General features: G+C 35.9%; 1 long non-coding RNA gene across 1 annotated transcript; it reads right to left on the bottom strand.

Moving 5' to 3' along the window:
- Positions 1 to 586: 586 nt before the first annotated feature.
- On the bottom strand, positions 587 to 15,928 carry LOC118677093. Its single transcript, XR_004974320.1, has 2 exons — positions 15,647 to 15,928; positions 587 to 719 (listed from the first exon to the last, which is right to left on the bottom strand). It is a non-coding gene; the product is annotated as an uncharacterized LOC118677093 (long non-coding RNA).
- Positions 15,929 to 16,436: the final 508 nt, after the last annotated feature.

The following is a 16,436-nucleotide window of genomic DNA, read 5'->3' on the forward strand; positions in this document are numbered from 1 at the left end:
AACCCTATTTTAAAATAACACTATATACAAATATTCTCTTTTTTTTGCAATTGTATTGCTTAAAATAAGCTGAATAATTGAGCAAAATACTAAAATGTGTATACCAATAGTAAACAAATAAAAATCACTAAAGTCCATATTTTAAAAAGTGATGAATGATAATATTTTATTATTTATTTTGTTTAGAAAAAATAATGGTTGGCAAACATAAACTTGAATAGTAAGTGAAGAATTCTGTAAATGTACAATTTCAGGATGTAGCTTCATGAAAAAAAGATATTTTGGTGAGCTATGAAGTTAAGCTCAAAGAGCAAGAACATTTGAAGTAGGCAATGTAGAGCAAATATCCTTGAGAAGGGTAGAAAAATTTATATATAAGAAATAAAAGAGAAAAAATAAGTATAACAAGCACTACTGAGTGCTTCCTCACTAGGTGTTTTGCATAACTGACCTCATTAAACCCTTTCAACAATAACCTAAGTATTGTTATTATTATTATTTTCAGGTTTGCAGATAAATCAAACAAGAGATTTAGACAACTCAGATAATTTGTATCTATGTAGTGAATGATAACTTCTAGACTTAATTAGAATTAGGTTGGGCTATTCTTTATAACACCTCTCAAACTACTGTAGCACTGGATACTTCGTTGACCAGGTGAAGAAATATGACTCCAGCAGACCAAATGCATTTTCAGAAGCCCAAACACATTTTCATTCCTGGAAAAACAATTCAAAAATCAGATTTCCTACTAATATTTTAATCCTTGCATCACTTGATCCAATGCTTTACATATAATACATACATACATTTTCCACAAATATTTATTAAATTCAGAAGGTAATCTAAGAAAGACAGAATTGAGAAAATAATTTCTAATTCTTCAAAAAGCCTTCCCCTTTAAACAGTGTTTATAAAGTATGCTGGCCCTCCAGACTTTGTCCCATTAAAACTATAGGAACAAGTTTAGAAGCAAGAAATCAACTGTATTCTCATTCTCAGGTCAAATGAATTTTCACTCATAGGAAAAGACACAATTCTGAATGCTTTGGAATGTGACCGTGGGCACTTAAACCATCTCTTGAGTATCACTAGCACTACAGAGGAAGAAAAACACAGCGGGGAGAGATACAATACAAAGACCATATGACAAAGTGGCTGGGCAGCTGATGAATAGCAAGGGTCACCTACTCCTAGTGTGACAATCGAAGGGATTTTGTGATACAGTCCAAACCCCTGCAGGTCAATGAACGGGACAAAAAAAGCCTGGAGGGGGAAAAGTAGCAGAACGGGCAAAAAGGTTGAATGATAAAAAGTAGAGAAATGTTGAGCGGGTACCACATCTCTCTAGGAGGCCACATAAAGGATGACTAATGGGTACTCTATCACAGTCTATAATTTCAAATTTCAAATATCAGTGAAGTAAGGGAGTTATTCATATTCTCCTAATACAGTAGGGAAGAGATCAGTCCCCTGGAACTAAAGAAAAGGTACTTTGAATTTATATTTGGGTTAAAAATGTATTTAATACTTTCAACAATTGGATAATAGGCTTAACTCCAAGGTAAGTTCATGAATTAATCTTCCTGTAGACATCCTATGAAAGGTCAGAGAAGGCATCAGCCAGACCCAAGGACTAAGTTGCTATCACAGTGGTAGGAGTGGTAGATTATCTTGCTTCAAATAGTAAATATTCTATGATTTTTTTAAAAAAAAATTCTAAATGCTTGATCAAATATAGTGACTCTGGTGCATTGTGAAGTTCAGTAGATTACAATGCAAGTTCAACTTTAATGAATGTGAGTAATATTTGACCACGCATTGGGTATTCGGTGCACATTTAGAGGATTCTACAAAATGGATTGTTTAGTGAAGCCTGACTCTCTATAGAAATATTTTTTTTAGTTTATCATATATCATTTAAATTCATGCTCACTAATCTCACCAATGCAAAAATATGATTGGATTTTATCATATATTCCCCCGTACTCACTATCTACTCATTTGAAATGATTAGTTTACTCTGCACTTTCTGTTGAAAGCTATTTGTCAACACAATTGTTGGCAATTTTATTCAAATTCTATATGATTGTTGGATTTAAAAATATTTTAACTAGAAATGGGTGAGTTCAAAGTATCTTTCCCCTGTTTTGTCAACTGCAAACTAGATAAATGTGTAAGAAGTTTGGTTATATGAAAAAGTCTTCATATTCATTCTTATTTCCTTTAGTCAGGGGATATGGCCTTTGGGGAACTTATATAATTCCAATGTATGTTAATTATCAGAGAATCCCTAATCATTCATTCATTTTTTTAACTAAATAAAACCCGACCACCTGCTTTCTTTCTCATAAGATTCTGTTTTTGAAAGTTTTCCTTTGTTTTGTCTACCTAGTAATCACCTAGTTAACATGGTGTACCTAATATTGTGTACCTGTACATAATAACTAGTAATAATAAGTTACTTTCGACATGAAAGACATACATCTAGGTTAACCTATAAAACAGTCATAAGAGTGAATTACTATACTTTTCCAATTTTACAACTAAAGAGTTTATTGCTAAGAGCATATAATTTTCCCAAGATCTTATAGTCATATAAATAACGGTCAGAACTCGAATTCAAATCTGTCTGATGCCAGTGTTCATGTTTTTAAATATTCTTTTATATTATGTATGTCATAGATGCTTATAATCCCTATAATAGAAAATGTGTTTGACTATAATTTTATCTTCTTCCACTATGGTAGTAAACTCCTTTTGAAATTAGAGACAACTTCTTATTAATCTTCATATCCCGATATAATATTTGACACATAATATGGAATAAACAATCAACCAATAGATGGTATCTAAAGACCTGAAATAAAAAAAAAATTATTTCCCTTATTTTATGAGTAACACTTTACTCCCTTGTAATTATCATGTGCCTTGTCCTTTTAGAAAGTGTCCTGGTTCTGCTTTTAAGTGCCACCCTCACCCTTTCCCTAACCTTGACTTGATCATGTATGGCTGGTCATAAGATTGTATGATAACATAATGGCTTTGGGGATAAAGTTATTATTTTAAATCCTGATTCCATTAGGGACTTTGTGAACTGGGCAGATTTATAAACCTTATTGAGAGAAAACATCCTAACATTAAAAAATGAGGGTGTAGATGCTACCACTTTACAAGTGTTATTATGATTGAATGACATATAATACCCAATGCAAACAGTAGACATTCATGCAATAAATGATAATTTTCTACTTACCATCTATCCCAAAATAGCTTATTACCACAAAAATTTTAACTAGATCCATGAGAACTGTCTAAGGTAATAAACTTCAAGGAATCTGTATTAGTGCAGGATACTACCATGTGCCAAGTATAGTCTGGATCCTCGCCAGAGTTAGGTGTTGGTCTATTAAGTTTGAAGAATACCAGGTTTCTGCTCTCAAGTAGTTCCAAGTTTAGTGGGGAAGACATAAAATGTAAACAGATAATTATATGGAAATCTGTTCTTGTGCTATAATAATGGTGTGAATAGAGTGTTATGGGAACACAGAGAAAGGAACAATTAGCTGTCCAAGGACAGAGTAACCTGAGATAGGCCAATTTAGAAGAACAATTAACAAAGCACCCAGGATTTTCCAAAGTGTAGGTAATATTTCTTGTGAGCTCATTAGACAAGCAAATACCAAAAGCCTAAAATTTCTCATAAACTAGGACATAACTAGTTTTCACTGTAGCACTAAGGCCCAGAAGCATGAGAGCACTTTTCTTTAGTATTAATGTAGTATTAATTTTATAATGTATTTTATAGGCAAACAGTGCTCAGATACACAGATCAAAACTCTAGAAAAAATTACTGAGGGACTATTCATGCATATTTGAATTCTCCATGAATATGTATTAAAATTTGATTTTTCTTCTGTTAAAAAATATTTGAATCTGCAAGATGAAAGGCCAACATTGATAACTTTAAAGTACCAAAACCTCATCAGAGAACAATGATTTTGACTACACTTTTTAAGAAAGGATACCATGAATCTTACTACCATAAAATGTCTCAAATTTTACCTTAGAGCTACCATTGATTTCTTTCAGAATTCTTATGTAAAAAAGTAAATGTAAGCATCATCAAAGAGGAAAAAGGAGGAATTTACCCCTGAACAAGAGGTCAAATTTCAAACATCTTATAATAGTATAAGAAAGTAGTATGAGAATGTCACTAATATCCATGCAGTATTTGCATAGATTACCTCAACTCTTTGTGGGTTTCTCTTTTGTACATTTAAAGAACATGGCATGAAATTAAAAAAAAATGTCTAAAGAGTACTGAAGAATATTATATTTGTTTTCTTCCAGATTTTAAATTATGAAAAGAAAATTGGAATAAAATATTTCTTTTTATCCTTCATTTTTATTCTCTTTACCTTTTTTCTCATCTCCAAAATAAGGTGGTTTGACCACCATTTTGATTCTACAATTTATTTCTACTTATTGAAAGAAATTAGGCTTTTACTTTCACCAGCCGCATTGTCTGCTTTTGACAAACCATAGTGGCACCTCCTACGTTATAGGTTAAGTGAACCATGATGACAGAATATTTTTCTAAAAAAAATTCTTCTAATGATTTGAGCTTTTCCCACAAATTAATGATACAGTTTTTCTTTTTAAAATTTTTCCTATGATTTGTTTAAAATGCAAGGCTGCCTCTATATTTTACACATGCTAGTGAGTTACTAAGATGATTCATAATATGTATTTTAATAGCTACTGATTACTGAATGCTTACTATGTGCTAGGAATTTATAATCCTGTTATCTATATAATTTTATTTCATTCCCACAGCAGCTTTATTACAAGTGTCTTTATTATAAGATGATTAAGATAAGACTTAGAGAATGAAAATGACTTGCCCAATAACACAGCACTGATACAGGAATAATACCTAAATCTTTTTTTTAATTTACATTTCTAATCTCTGCTCTTGGTCATGAACTAATAGCAAGTTTTCATTCTTTATAGGTCTGTGTTGTTTGGAAGTTGCCCTAATAGTTTATTAACCTTGTAGACAGAAAAAAAATAATGAACAGTTCCAATTTTAAGCCATTTAAATTTGTGATATTACGTGTCTAATAACTTCATGAAGACCTGGTTTTGCCGTCATAGCTTCTATTTTAAGTAATAAGCATTTGGCATAAAGCAAACCCATAATGGGCACATAATAGATCTATTTGCTAGATCATTGAATTTTAATGTGTTAGCAGCAACAGAAAAAATATGAGAAAATTTACTCACTCTCTAGTCATGGTATTCATGTAAGTAGAAAAATAGGTATGAGTTTATAAGCACAAACCAAATGCATTTAGTAATACAAAATATTGCCTATGCAAGATGAGTGCTCTAATGACTAATGACTAGTACTGACCTTCTGTTCAAGTATATTTACTGTACACTGCATACCTAATGGTGACTCAGAAGTCTGAGATTTCATAAATGGGTGGTTTTATTAAAAGGGGGGGGGCATATAGAATAAGTGAAAAAATGGCATCAATAGACCCCAAGTACTTGGTTTTTAATGTTAATTTTCACCTTTCCTCAACTGCATATTCTACCACAGTTATACAGAACCTACTATGAGTCTGAATTTCACTTTACAAACCACTATTTAGCTTGAATAATTGAAATATAGAAAAGACCTCTTTCCACAAAATGCTCAGGCATACAACTCTGAATTGGTTTTTATAACCAATACAAAATTGTTATCAAAGAAACCGGCTTTGTGTTCAGATTTCCACAAATGAATTTATTTCTTCTACCAAAGTACATGTATCCAAATTTTGTTTTATACATTACAGCTATATGATATTTCCTATTGTCACTGGAGAATCAAACTTCCCCATGGCTTGTGCAAGTGAGTTTCTTACAATATCTTTAGAAAATGAATTGTCTGAGATTTCCAGGGGAGAATGAGATGTGGTGAAAGGCTTTATGTGCGTGGAGTTACATTCCTCGGGTTGTAAAGTCCCATGAGCCCTAACCCAGTCCTGAAAGAGGTGCTGCTGGCGGTCTAACAGAGCCAAAAGCAAGGCCAGTGTCCAGAGCTTCCGTTCCATGTGGCAGCTGGGTCCAACTCAGCATTCAGGCTAATTAAAGTCCATCAGTCCATGAGTGGGTGGGCACATGGGAGTGCACCTCCTGCAACAGGAGTCACACGAGCACAGGCAAGCAGGCAGAGAGGGAGTAAAAACCAATAGAGTGCCTTTCTTTGTTCAGAAGTTTCAATATTCAGGTTTTGTGCACTTGCGGTGTCCAGTAATTTATTCCCAAACAGGCACCTTCTCACCTCACTTAGACCTTACAGGGCCTGCCTTTGTCCAGCCCTTTACCCTATGGGTTGGGGAACAGACATGGAGAGTGTTAAGTTACAACGTTCTAGCAAAGCTATATAAAAGGCATGCCTACATTATCTAGCCTTCCCTCGACTCCCTTCCTGTTAAATAATAACCAGATTGTTACAGCAGTATCACTATGAACTGTTGTCTAATACAAATCCTGGCCTTCAATAGTCTGCAACACGTCTTTTTCCTGAGGATGTTAAGGTCAGGGGTGGTGCCTATATGATTTCCCACACTTGCTCACCCAGGGTGAAAGTGGCTTATTAAAAATCCTTTATTGACTTGTATTAGTATAAATAAGTAGGTAGAGAATATAATTCACCACAAAGTACAAATTTTTATTCAAATCATTCTATTAGCATAATTATCTTTTTTTGAGGAAATTAAATGTACATTATTATACATAATGTGTCACAAATTATAGAAGCAAAAATTTCACTTGTAAGGTTCTGCAGTTCTCAAGTAATTAGCCATATTGCACCCTGGAAACTAAAATTAAATACATAAATTAAACCGGTAGGGGAGATAATAACACTGCAAAGGGTGTCTGGATATAGTACAGTGTGTCTGTCATACCTGAGGCTCAGCTCGGAAAAACCACTTGCAGTTTGGTCACACAAGAATCCAACCATGTGTCCTGCAGACCTGAGTTTGTTATTGAAGCAATCACTTGGCACTCCAATAAAGAGAAATTTACCTCTGATGAAATAGTACTTATGCAAATGAGTCTCTTTTGCCTAGTTTCTGAACATTGTTCAGTCCCTTAATCTCTTGATACTTATGGTATGAATTCAGCAGCAAGGTGTTACATAAATTCAAAGTTAGAGTTAATATTCCTTCCAATTTGTTACTAATGAAATTTTCAGCTCTTAGTTCTCTGAAGACACACACATGGAGACATAACAAGGACATTCACTATTCCTCTCACTAGAAGTATTTTTGGGTTGAATTTATAATATTTATATATATAACATTTAGTGTTAATTGCCCCCCAGTCCTACTTTTCCTACTCGCTAATGTTACTTAGTTGGATAGAAAGATCACTCTGACACTAAGCTTAAAGGTAAAAAACATACAATGAAAGTTGATATCTCCATAGCATTTTATTCCCCTCCATATCTAGTCATTATTTCTGCTAATATAGGAGGTAGGTAACAAAATAACACTATATACTAGGTTTTTCCTGTTTGAATCCCAGACACAGAGTGCATCCATCTTAAACACAAAGTCTTCTGACTCCAAAGATAAAATAGAAGATGAGGGGGTGGGTTATCTCACTAGTAATATTGGTACCATAGCCCTCTCCAATATTCCCCATATATACCTGAATATTCAATTCGTAGATTTTTATTTCAACTATATGTTATTTAAATAAAAATATGTATTACTAGAACAAAAGAGATTTTAGGGTATAAGCTATCCTATATAATAAAGAGCTGATATGCTGATTAGACCAGATGGCAGAACAACCTTCCAGAATGACCTTCGAGAACAACCAGTGGGCGGGGGCCATGGGGATGCAGGGCAGCTGGGGTTGGGAGGCAGCCAGGGCCATGAGACAGTGGGGGCTGAGAGGGCTGAGCCCTTTGCATGAATTTCGTGCATCTGGCCTCTAGTTTACCATAAAAGAGATAATCCTCTTATCATAATTCATTTCAAATTCATGTTAATAGACTTATTGAGGTGATGAATTCATAAATTATATAAATGTCTATTCACTATGTTATACACCTAAAACTAATATTAAATTGTATGGCAACTGTAATTGAAAAATGGGAAAATGCTAAAAATAAATAAATAAACCATGGGAATGGGCACAAAATGTGAAGATCTTTGAATGTCATTTTAATATCCACCAGAGAACATCCTACATAGAAAATCAGAAATGACTCAATGGTTTTACATAGCCAGTTAACATCACTTAGCCTTTGTCTTTGGCTAATGCTAGTACAATGAATACATGGTGGCAGATATAGAAGCTGTATATGGGCACAACCTATAGATTCACACTCACCTCAAGTAGCTACTATTGCTGCCTAGTGTTCACCTTGCCACCAACAGAGACTGTTGTTGAGTTATTGATACACTACTATCCCTCAAGGCAACCAACCAGCCAGTTAATGATAAGTTGATTTTCTTGGACACCTAAAATCCTGGAAAGGTCAGATATTTATGTTGACTAGAATGAATAGATATTCTGCATATGAATTTTCCTACCCTGCCTACAGAACTACTGTATAAGAGCTTTCAGAGTATTATATACAACTACATGGAATCCCACATAACATAACATTATATCAATAATAGAGACACACTTTATATAGGGTGTCTCAAAATTCACGCAAGAAGTAATTTTGATAGAAAACACAGGTTTATAATTAAAAACTGTAAATTTTTTATTGATTCATAAAGTATACAGCATAGGGTTATATATGGAATAACACTTAGGGTAAATGGCCTCCACGGCTTTGCTGGCACATATGCAAACCCGTGGTCTTCATTGGTCTTCATTGTCCCTGCTCCTGGGCCATAATTGGTACTTGGTAATGCTTATCAAATTGGAGGGACTGAAATCAAAGGGGAACAGATATTAGAATCTGATTCAATAAACCAAGTAAAATTAGGCTTTTATTTTTTGTTGTTGTTGCTGTTAATGCTCACGCAAAATTCAAACCTTGCATGAGTTTTGGGACACCCTATAGAAAAGGAGGTTTGGAAGTTGCATATAACCATGATGTCCATTCATTCTGTCACATACGGTACTACTCAAAGCTGTTGACCTATTAACCTAGGGAATGACACTTGAAGGCACAGCTGAGGTACTAGCTCAAAGGTATGTTGCAAGGATGAGCACCATCCTACAGGATGCAAAATGTGCTCTAAAACAATGTTTTCTTTATGGCTTGGTGTCCCCAATAGGTATAGGCTGGAGAGCAATGTGTGGAAGCAGAAATGACCCCATTTACCATCACTCTCAGAGACTCACTTGGGAAATTTGTATTTCCCACTCTACAACTCTAGGTTTTGTGAGTTTAAAGGTCTTGATATCCAGAAGGAGAATGATGCTGTGAGAATCATTACTTGATGAGACAGTAATAGTCTCATCAAGTTTCAAGTTGTGGTTATCACCTGAATCATTTAGGCTCTGTGCTGAGAAACCAGCGTGCATGAATTGAAGTCACTACATGGCAAATGTAACTGATCCTGTCCATTGGGAGTGGAGGGGCTGCTATAATATCAATGATGGGAAGGTTATATTTAGAAATCTGGGTGATCCAACTGGGTGTTATTTTGTTTTTAATTTCTTTGCTCCACTTGTGTTATATGGACATATATAATATCTATAGTCTGACAAGAAAACAGTGACCAGGGTCTAAGATCCCTCATGGAGTATGACCTGAATGTGCTAATGATGAGTGAGGAAAATCAAGGCCACAGAGTAGAGAAGTCATGAATCATGATATTAATTTTAGTCATATACTGCAGGTTTACAGGTTTTAATTTTTGCCACTAATAGTGCTCTTATAAATTTCTCCCATGAAAAGAGGCCCACTAGAATCCTAAAAAGCTGCTCCCAGAAAGCATACAAATGGGTGGGTCCAAGTGTAAGGGGTAGACCATAGTGAATATTGTGGTATCTCATATTTCCTAACCTCCTCTGGATTGAAGTACTCATTCCTCTAAATTGATGCAAGAATATAAAAGCTCAGTCTCTTTCCCCTAATTTGATACAATTATAAAAGTATCCCATTCCAGAACTATTTGTGGGATCATGTTAGGCCTTTGTTGTGATTGCATCCAAGTTCAACTTATTCTGATCATTCCTACTTCATTTATTCTCCCACAGGATTGATTCAAGAAAAAAAAAAAAAAAATATATATATATATATATATATATATATATAGATATATATATATATATATATCCTATCTAATAATGGACATAATAGACAAACATGGTAATTAACCGTACCTCTAACACACTTCCCATTGGCTAATCAGGGTGATATGCAAATTAACTGCCAACCAAGATGGCGGCCGGAAGCCGGGCAGCTGAAGAGAGCAAAAGGCTTGCTTGCTCCAGTGATGGAGGAAGCCAAGGTTCCCCGCCTACTGCTGCCGGCCTCTGAGCTGCACTCTAAGAAACAATGTTGCAATTATAGAAGCTAAACAAACCCCAGAAACCTGCTTTCAGCCAGCGTGGCCTCAGAGCTGGAGCTGCAACAGTATTTCAATTATAGAAGCCAAACAAACCCAGATACCTGCTTTCAGCAGCCAAGGTCTCAGAGCTGGAGCTGAGCCTCAAAGCTAAAGCTGGCTCTCAGTTCCAGTGACAGCCATAGAAGGTAAATAAATCCCAGAATAATAAAAAAAAAAAAGGACAGGTTGGGAGCTTCAGTCACCCGCCAGCCTGAAGACGGCCCTCAGCCCCTCACCCAGACTGGCCAGGCACCCCAGTGGGGACCCCCACCCTGAAGGGGGTGTGACCAGCTGCAAACAGCCATCAGTCCTTCACCCAGGCTGGCCAGGCACCTAAGCAGGACCCCCACCCTGATCCGGGACACCCTTCAGGGCAAACCAGCCGGCCCCCACCCATGCACCAGGCCTCTATCCTATATAGTAAAAGGGTAATATGCAAACTGACCCTAACAGCAGAAGGACTGGGAATGACTGGTCACTATGACACACACTGACCACCAGGGGGCAGGTGCTCAATGCAGGAGCTGCCATCTGGTGGTCAGGGCTCTCTCACAAGGGGAGCTCTGCTCAGCCACAAGCCAGGCTGAAGGCTGCCAATACAGCTGTGGTGGTGGGAGCCTCTCCTGCCTCCTCAGCAGCGCTAAGGATGTCCGACTGCAGCTTAGGCCTGCTCCCCGCTGGCAAGTGGACATCCCCGAGGGCTGCCGGGCTGCCAGAGGGATGTCTGATTGCCAGCTTACACCCAATCCGTGGGGAGCGGGCCTAAGCCAGCAGGTGGTCATCTCCTGAGGGGTCCCAGACTGCGAGAGGGCTCAGGCCAGGCTGAGGGGCCCCCCTCCCCCCCAAGTGCACAAATTTTTGTGCACCGGGCCTCTAGTATATATAGTATATTATAAGAAATCTATATATATATACTCTGCATACAGGGTAAGACATTATTTAATAACTATATGAACTTTCAAATAAAATTAACTTGAGCCTCTATCTTTTATCACATACAAAAATTAACTCAACAGATATCATACACTTAAACCCCAAAGCAAAAGGTAGGTCACAAAAGGACACAATATAATATATTATGTGTCTGATTCAAGCAAAAGACATGGTAAATAAAGATTTCTCAGACAAAACACAAAAAGAAGATAATAATAAATTGGTTTTCATAAAAAAGAATATCATTAAAAAATGATAAGTAATCCAGGAACTGGAAAAATATATGTTTAACATATATATACATATGGAAAAAGGGACTTTTACCAGAATATATATATATATATATATATATATATATATATACTTATAAGCCAATAAAAACTATAAACAAGTAAAAATATTTACAAATATTTATAAAATATTTAAACATCTTAAGAGAAGATATTAGAAAGTGATTTTTAAAAGGTATAAAAGGTTACTCAGTATCAAGGAAATAAAAGTCATTAAGGATAAGAGAAATGCAAATTGAAACACAAGAAGATTCACCTACTAGAAAAGCACCTACCGCAGTGGCTGCCTCTGCCTTGGCCCTTGCCGCCCTGCTTTGTCCAGAAAGACATCTGGTCTAATTAGCATATTGTGCTTTTATTATTATAGATGATGCTCACTCTTAAATGAAGATGTTAACTCTTTAAATTGTGTTCGATTTCTAATTTCCTCAGTATTATGCTTGTGTTATTCCCAGATATCTTTCTTCAAATTTGATAAATACTAATCAGTATGGTTTACAAAAGATATACTTGACCCTGGCAGATTTTTAAAAAACCATCATTAACACACCAGTATCCAAATAAGGGTTGATTATCCCTGAATAAATGTGACTGCAACTCCACCGACCTTGTGTGGAGAGAAATTAGGCTAATGGCGGGTAAGTCTGCATGTCAGTGTCCTCTGAGTGGTACTTGTTGACATTAATCTCTACAACTTTGCCAGGTATTGGTACAGAAATACCAATTGAGAAGGTTATGCTTTATGAAATTACCAAAAGGTCACAAGACGTTTTCAGCTGTATTTCATCTATGAGTTAGGATAGCTCTCTGGAAGCAGACCCCCTGGACCATGTACACCTTCCCTCTCAGGTGAGACTCTCATCAGCAGTGCTAAATGCCGTGTAACTTTCAAGACTGGGTACCAGTCCATGGGGAAACTAGGAACTGGACCAATATCACCACTAAACTTTCAGAGGTTAATAACTTCTATTCGTTTCTGACTTATTTATGCTTAAATCAGTGATTCACCTCTGAAAAGCAATTTTAAAAATTCACATTAACCATTTTTCCTTCACCAAACAAGAGCCTAATCTCGTTATAATCTGCTGTTTACAATAATATATATGATTATTTCAAGCAAGTATGAAAGACCTAATTCCTGGGTAGGGTAAATGATACACGTATGGGTTGAGAGCAATCGCTTTTTGTTTTGTTCAAAACAGATTACCTCATGTAGCATCATTTCCATCTGCAAATTGAGGAGACGGCAGAAATGGAATGAGATTTGAAAAAGACATGTAATGAGTATGGCAGATAATGTTTACAAGAATATAGTCAAGAGGGTAGGCAGGTGTTAAAATGAGCCATTATTTAGTATAGTTAATTACTTGAACACTTCTGTGATTTTTGAAAGGAACAATCCCATCTTAATTCTACTTTCAAAGTTGAAATGTGGACTACCTTTGAAACTAAAAATTATAACTTCAAGTCCTTGGAACTTAACCTTAGAAGTCTGATACAAAAAAAAAATAACTCTCTTATATAAAAGGTATTTTTATATGCAAATTATTGGTAATTAATAATATATTAGAACTATTATAAAGATCATTGCTTTATTCTATATATTACTCTAAAGATTATTAGTTTACCTTAAGCATGGATTAAGTCCTGGAAAAAGGGTGAAAAAGTCTCAAAATTTAATATTGTTATAAAACTTTGCAAATCACCATCCAAAAAGTAATAAAAAATAATGATAACATCTATTATTAATTGAGTGGTTATTATTTTGCTAACTTTAATAACTTCATACTACGTTTCAAGTCAGGTATTATTTTCTTTTTTATATAAATCATAAACTTACAATAAGAAACAGAGTCAAGATTTCATCCTGAGGTTTCTTTTTCCTTTTTCTTCTTCTCTTTTTTCTTATTGTCTTATCTCAGCAAACTACATCATTCAGATAGCAAATAATACAACAGATTTCTTTCCTGGGTTTTAAAAATTTCCTTTATCTGATCCAAATAAGAGGTCAAACATGACATAATCTCTCCCATAGCTTTTTAAATAGCTCCAAGCTATTCTTCCAGATGATAATGAACTATTACATTAACACTCCATTCATTCATTCAATTCCACCCATCCATTCATTCATTATTCAATTCAATAGGGAAATAGCCCTAGGCATTTATAGTTCTCATCCTCACAGAACTTATAACTTAATGGATGATGTAGAGGAGTAAAAAGCTGGTGCAGCACAATAAGCCCTGTGATAAGGGAATTTGGGACTTGAGAAATGTGAGGCTTCCCAGAGGAAATTGACTTGAGGGTGAATGGATTTAGTCTTGTATGATTGGCAGAAAGAGTCCTGTCCCCTGTGCCTCACTGTCACACATTTCCTGGCTCAGTCAACTTCTGAAGTTATCCCAGGCTCCAAATATCTGCCGCCCTCTACCTATTCTTTTGATGCTCCTAATCAATAGACAATCAATAGACAATTTGGTTATCATATTGATGTAATTGAATGGTCCTCTACAGAGCATCCAGATTTAAGTAGAGGAAGTATTTTAACACATTGAAATATCCAAACTATAAAAGAGCAGATAAAAATGGGAATGTTTTGGTGCATCAGCGTGTTCATATTTATTATTTATTCTCATTTTCCCATAAGTAGGATAGAGCTACATGATGCCCTGCTTAATAAAGTTGCTCATCCATGCTGGAAATATTGTACTTATACCATTTTTTAGGTAAAGATGTGCACAGGGTCAAGAATAATAGAGGCATAAAGTCAGATGGATTTTAATTCCTGGTCCTCAAGAATTCCATTAAGCTATATGGTTTCTCACAATCATGATTCTACCAATCAATTACACTAATAGTGTAACAGAAACAACCAAAACACAACATTAAAATAACAAGTGTTTCTGTTTGAGGGAATAAAATGAGCAACTTTAAAAACAGAAACCATTATATGCGAAAGTATTTGTTTCACAGAGATTTTTGCAGTATTTTGCATATATGAAAATATTAAATTTATCTTCAAATAATAACATAATAGTCATTTAATGAACCCACATTTAGAAAGATAGATGGACAAATAAGTAATGTACATATTTATTTAACATCTATTGACTACTATATTCCAAGTTCTGTTTTAGATATCTGCCAGTCCCTTAATGTGCCTGCCCCCAAGAAATTGAGCCCTTCAGCCTGTGAAAGGAATGAGGAGACCAGTGGGCCTGAAATATGCTGGAGAAGTAATATGGGTTGAGCTTGGAAATGTAGGCCAGTCCCAAATAATTCATGATTTTGTAAGCCATGGTACTCATTCTAAGAGTTGAACACTAACATAATCTAATTTGTGTTTTTAAAACATCACTCAGATCATTGTCAGGTTTTCAGAGTATGGAAATTAGGAGACTAATCAAGAGTCTTGCCAGTTTACACTACAGTGGTATCTGAGTAGATGGAAAGGAGAACAGATTCCAACTAGGTTGATAGGTTTGAAAACAGTACTAGCTGTTTGGCAGCATGCAAAAGATAAAGGAAGATAAGCTAAGGGGTTGAGTAAGTGATTAGACAATATATCCCAAGTAGATCTTGGGAAAAGATCTGGGGGTGTTTATAAGGCGTCCCTTGAGATAAACTTTAACCGTGCAGGTGTTGGACATTCAAGTAGTTGCTAGCAAAGAGGCTGCTCTAGGCAAGCAGGACCAAGGGCAATCCTAGGACTGAAAAGACCAGAGGCTTTAATTTCAATTTTAAGTGTTTGCAAAGTGATTCAACTAACTACTGGAGGAATTACACCACATGAAACATATGCAGTTACAAATCACACAGCACTTTATTACTCACAAAAGTTCCTGATGCTGTGGATACAGGCTTGATGGGCTCCTGGTGGTGCTGTCCTCTGGGGTCCGGCAGCTGAGCTGGTTCAGTCGGGATGGGATGCAGGGGGCTGGAGTTCCTCACCGGAGAGCTCGGTCGCATCTCGATCAGGAAGTACTAACCATTCTTCTCTTCTGTCGTCTGGCAGGAAGAGGAGAATGGGGCAGCGTCGCTTGCCAGACTGACAAGAGGACGTGCCTTTGTGGCTGTCTCAACAGGCGAGCACTGTTGGCTGGCCAGGACCCATTTTTAAAGCCTGTTTCATACCCACAGCAGTTCAGGTGGTTATCAATGAATTACGTCAGTGCACACATGTTAATCTCAAACAGGGCGAGGGGGCTACATGTGGTTATCTAGGGAGAGTACATCACTCACACAAATGGTTATCTCAGCAAGCCACTCTGAGTCAGTAACTGAAGTTCAAGTCTTTATCTATGGGGTACACACGCTTCAGGGCAGTGTCCTTAGTATCACACTTTAGGTTTCAGGAAAGTTAACTCAAACATTTTAAAAACTTTTTAACATTTTTAGATATTTTAAAGCATTTTTTAGACATTTTTAAACATTTCTATATATCATTACAACACAATATCATTTACTGAGTTTAAAAAGACAGATCCCAGCATCCCTGGGGAAAATTAAGGGTTGCATTTGGTCATTTTAATTCTGAAATGCCTATTAAACATCTAAGATGAAGCAGTTGGATATATAATCTGGAGATAAGAACTGTAGGGAGAAAAATAGAGAATGTATAAAG

The sequence above is a fragment of the Myotis myotis genome, unplaced genomic scaffold (assembly GCF_014108235.1).
Source record: "Myotis myotis isolate mMyoMyo1 unplaced genomic scaffold, mMyoMyo1.p scaffold_m19_p_2, whole genome shotgun sequence".
Classification (NCBI taxonomy): Eukaryota; Metazoa; Chordata; class Mammalia; order Chiroptera; family Vespertilionidae; genus Myotis; species Myotis myotis.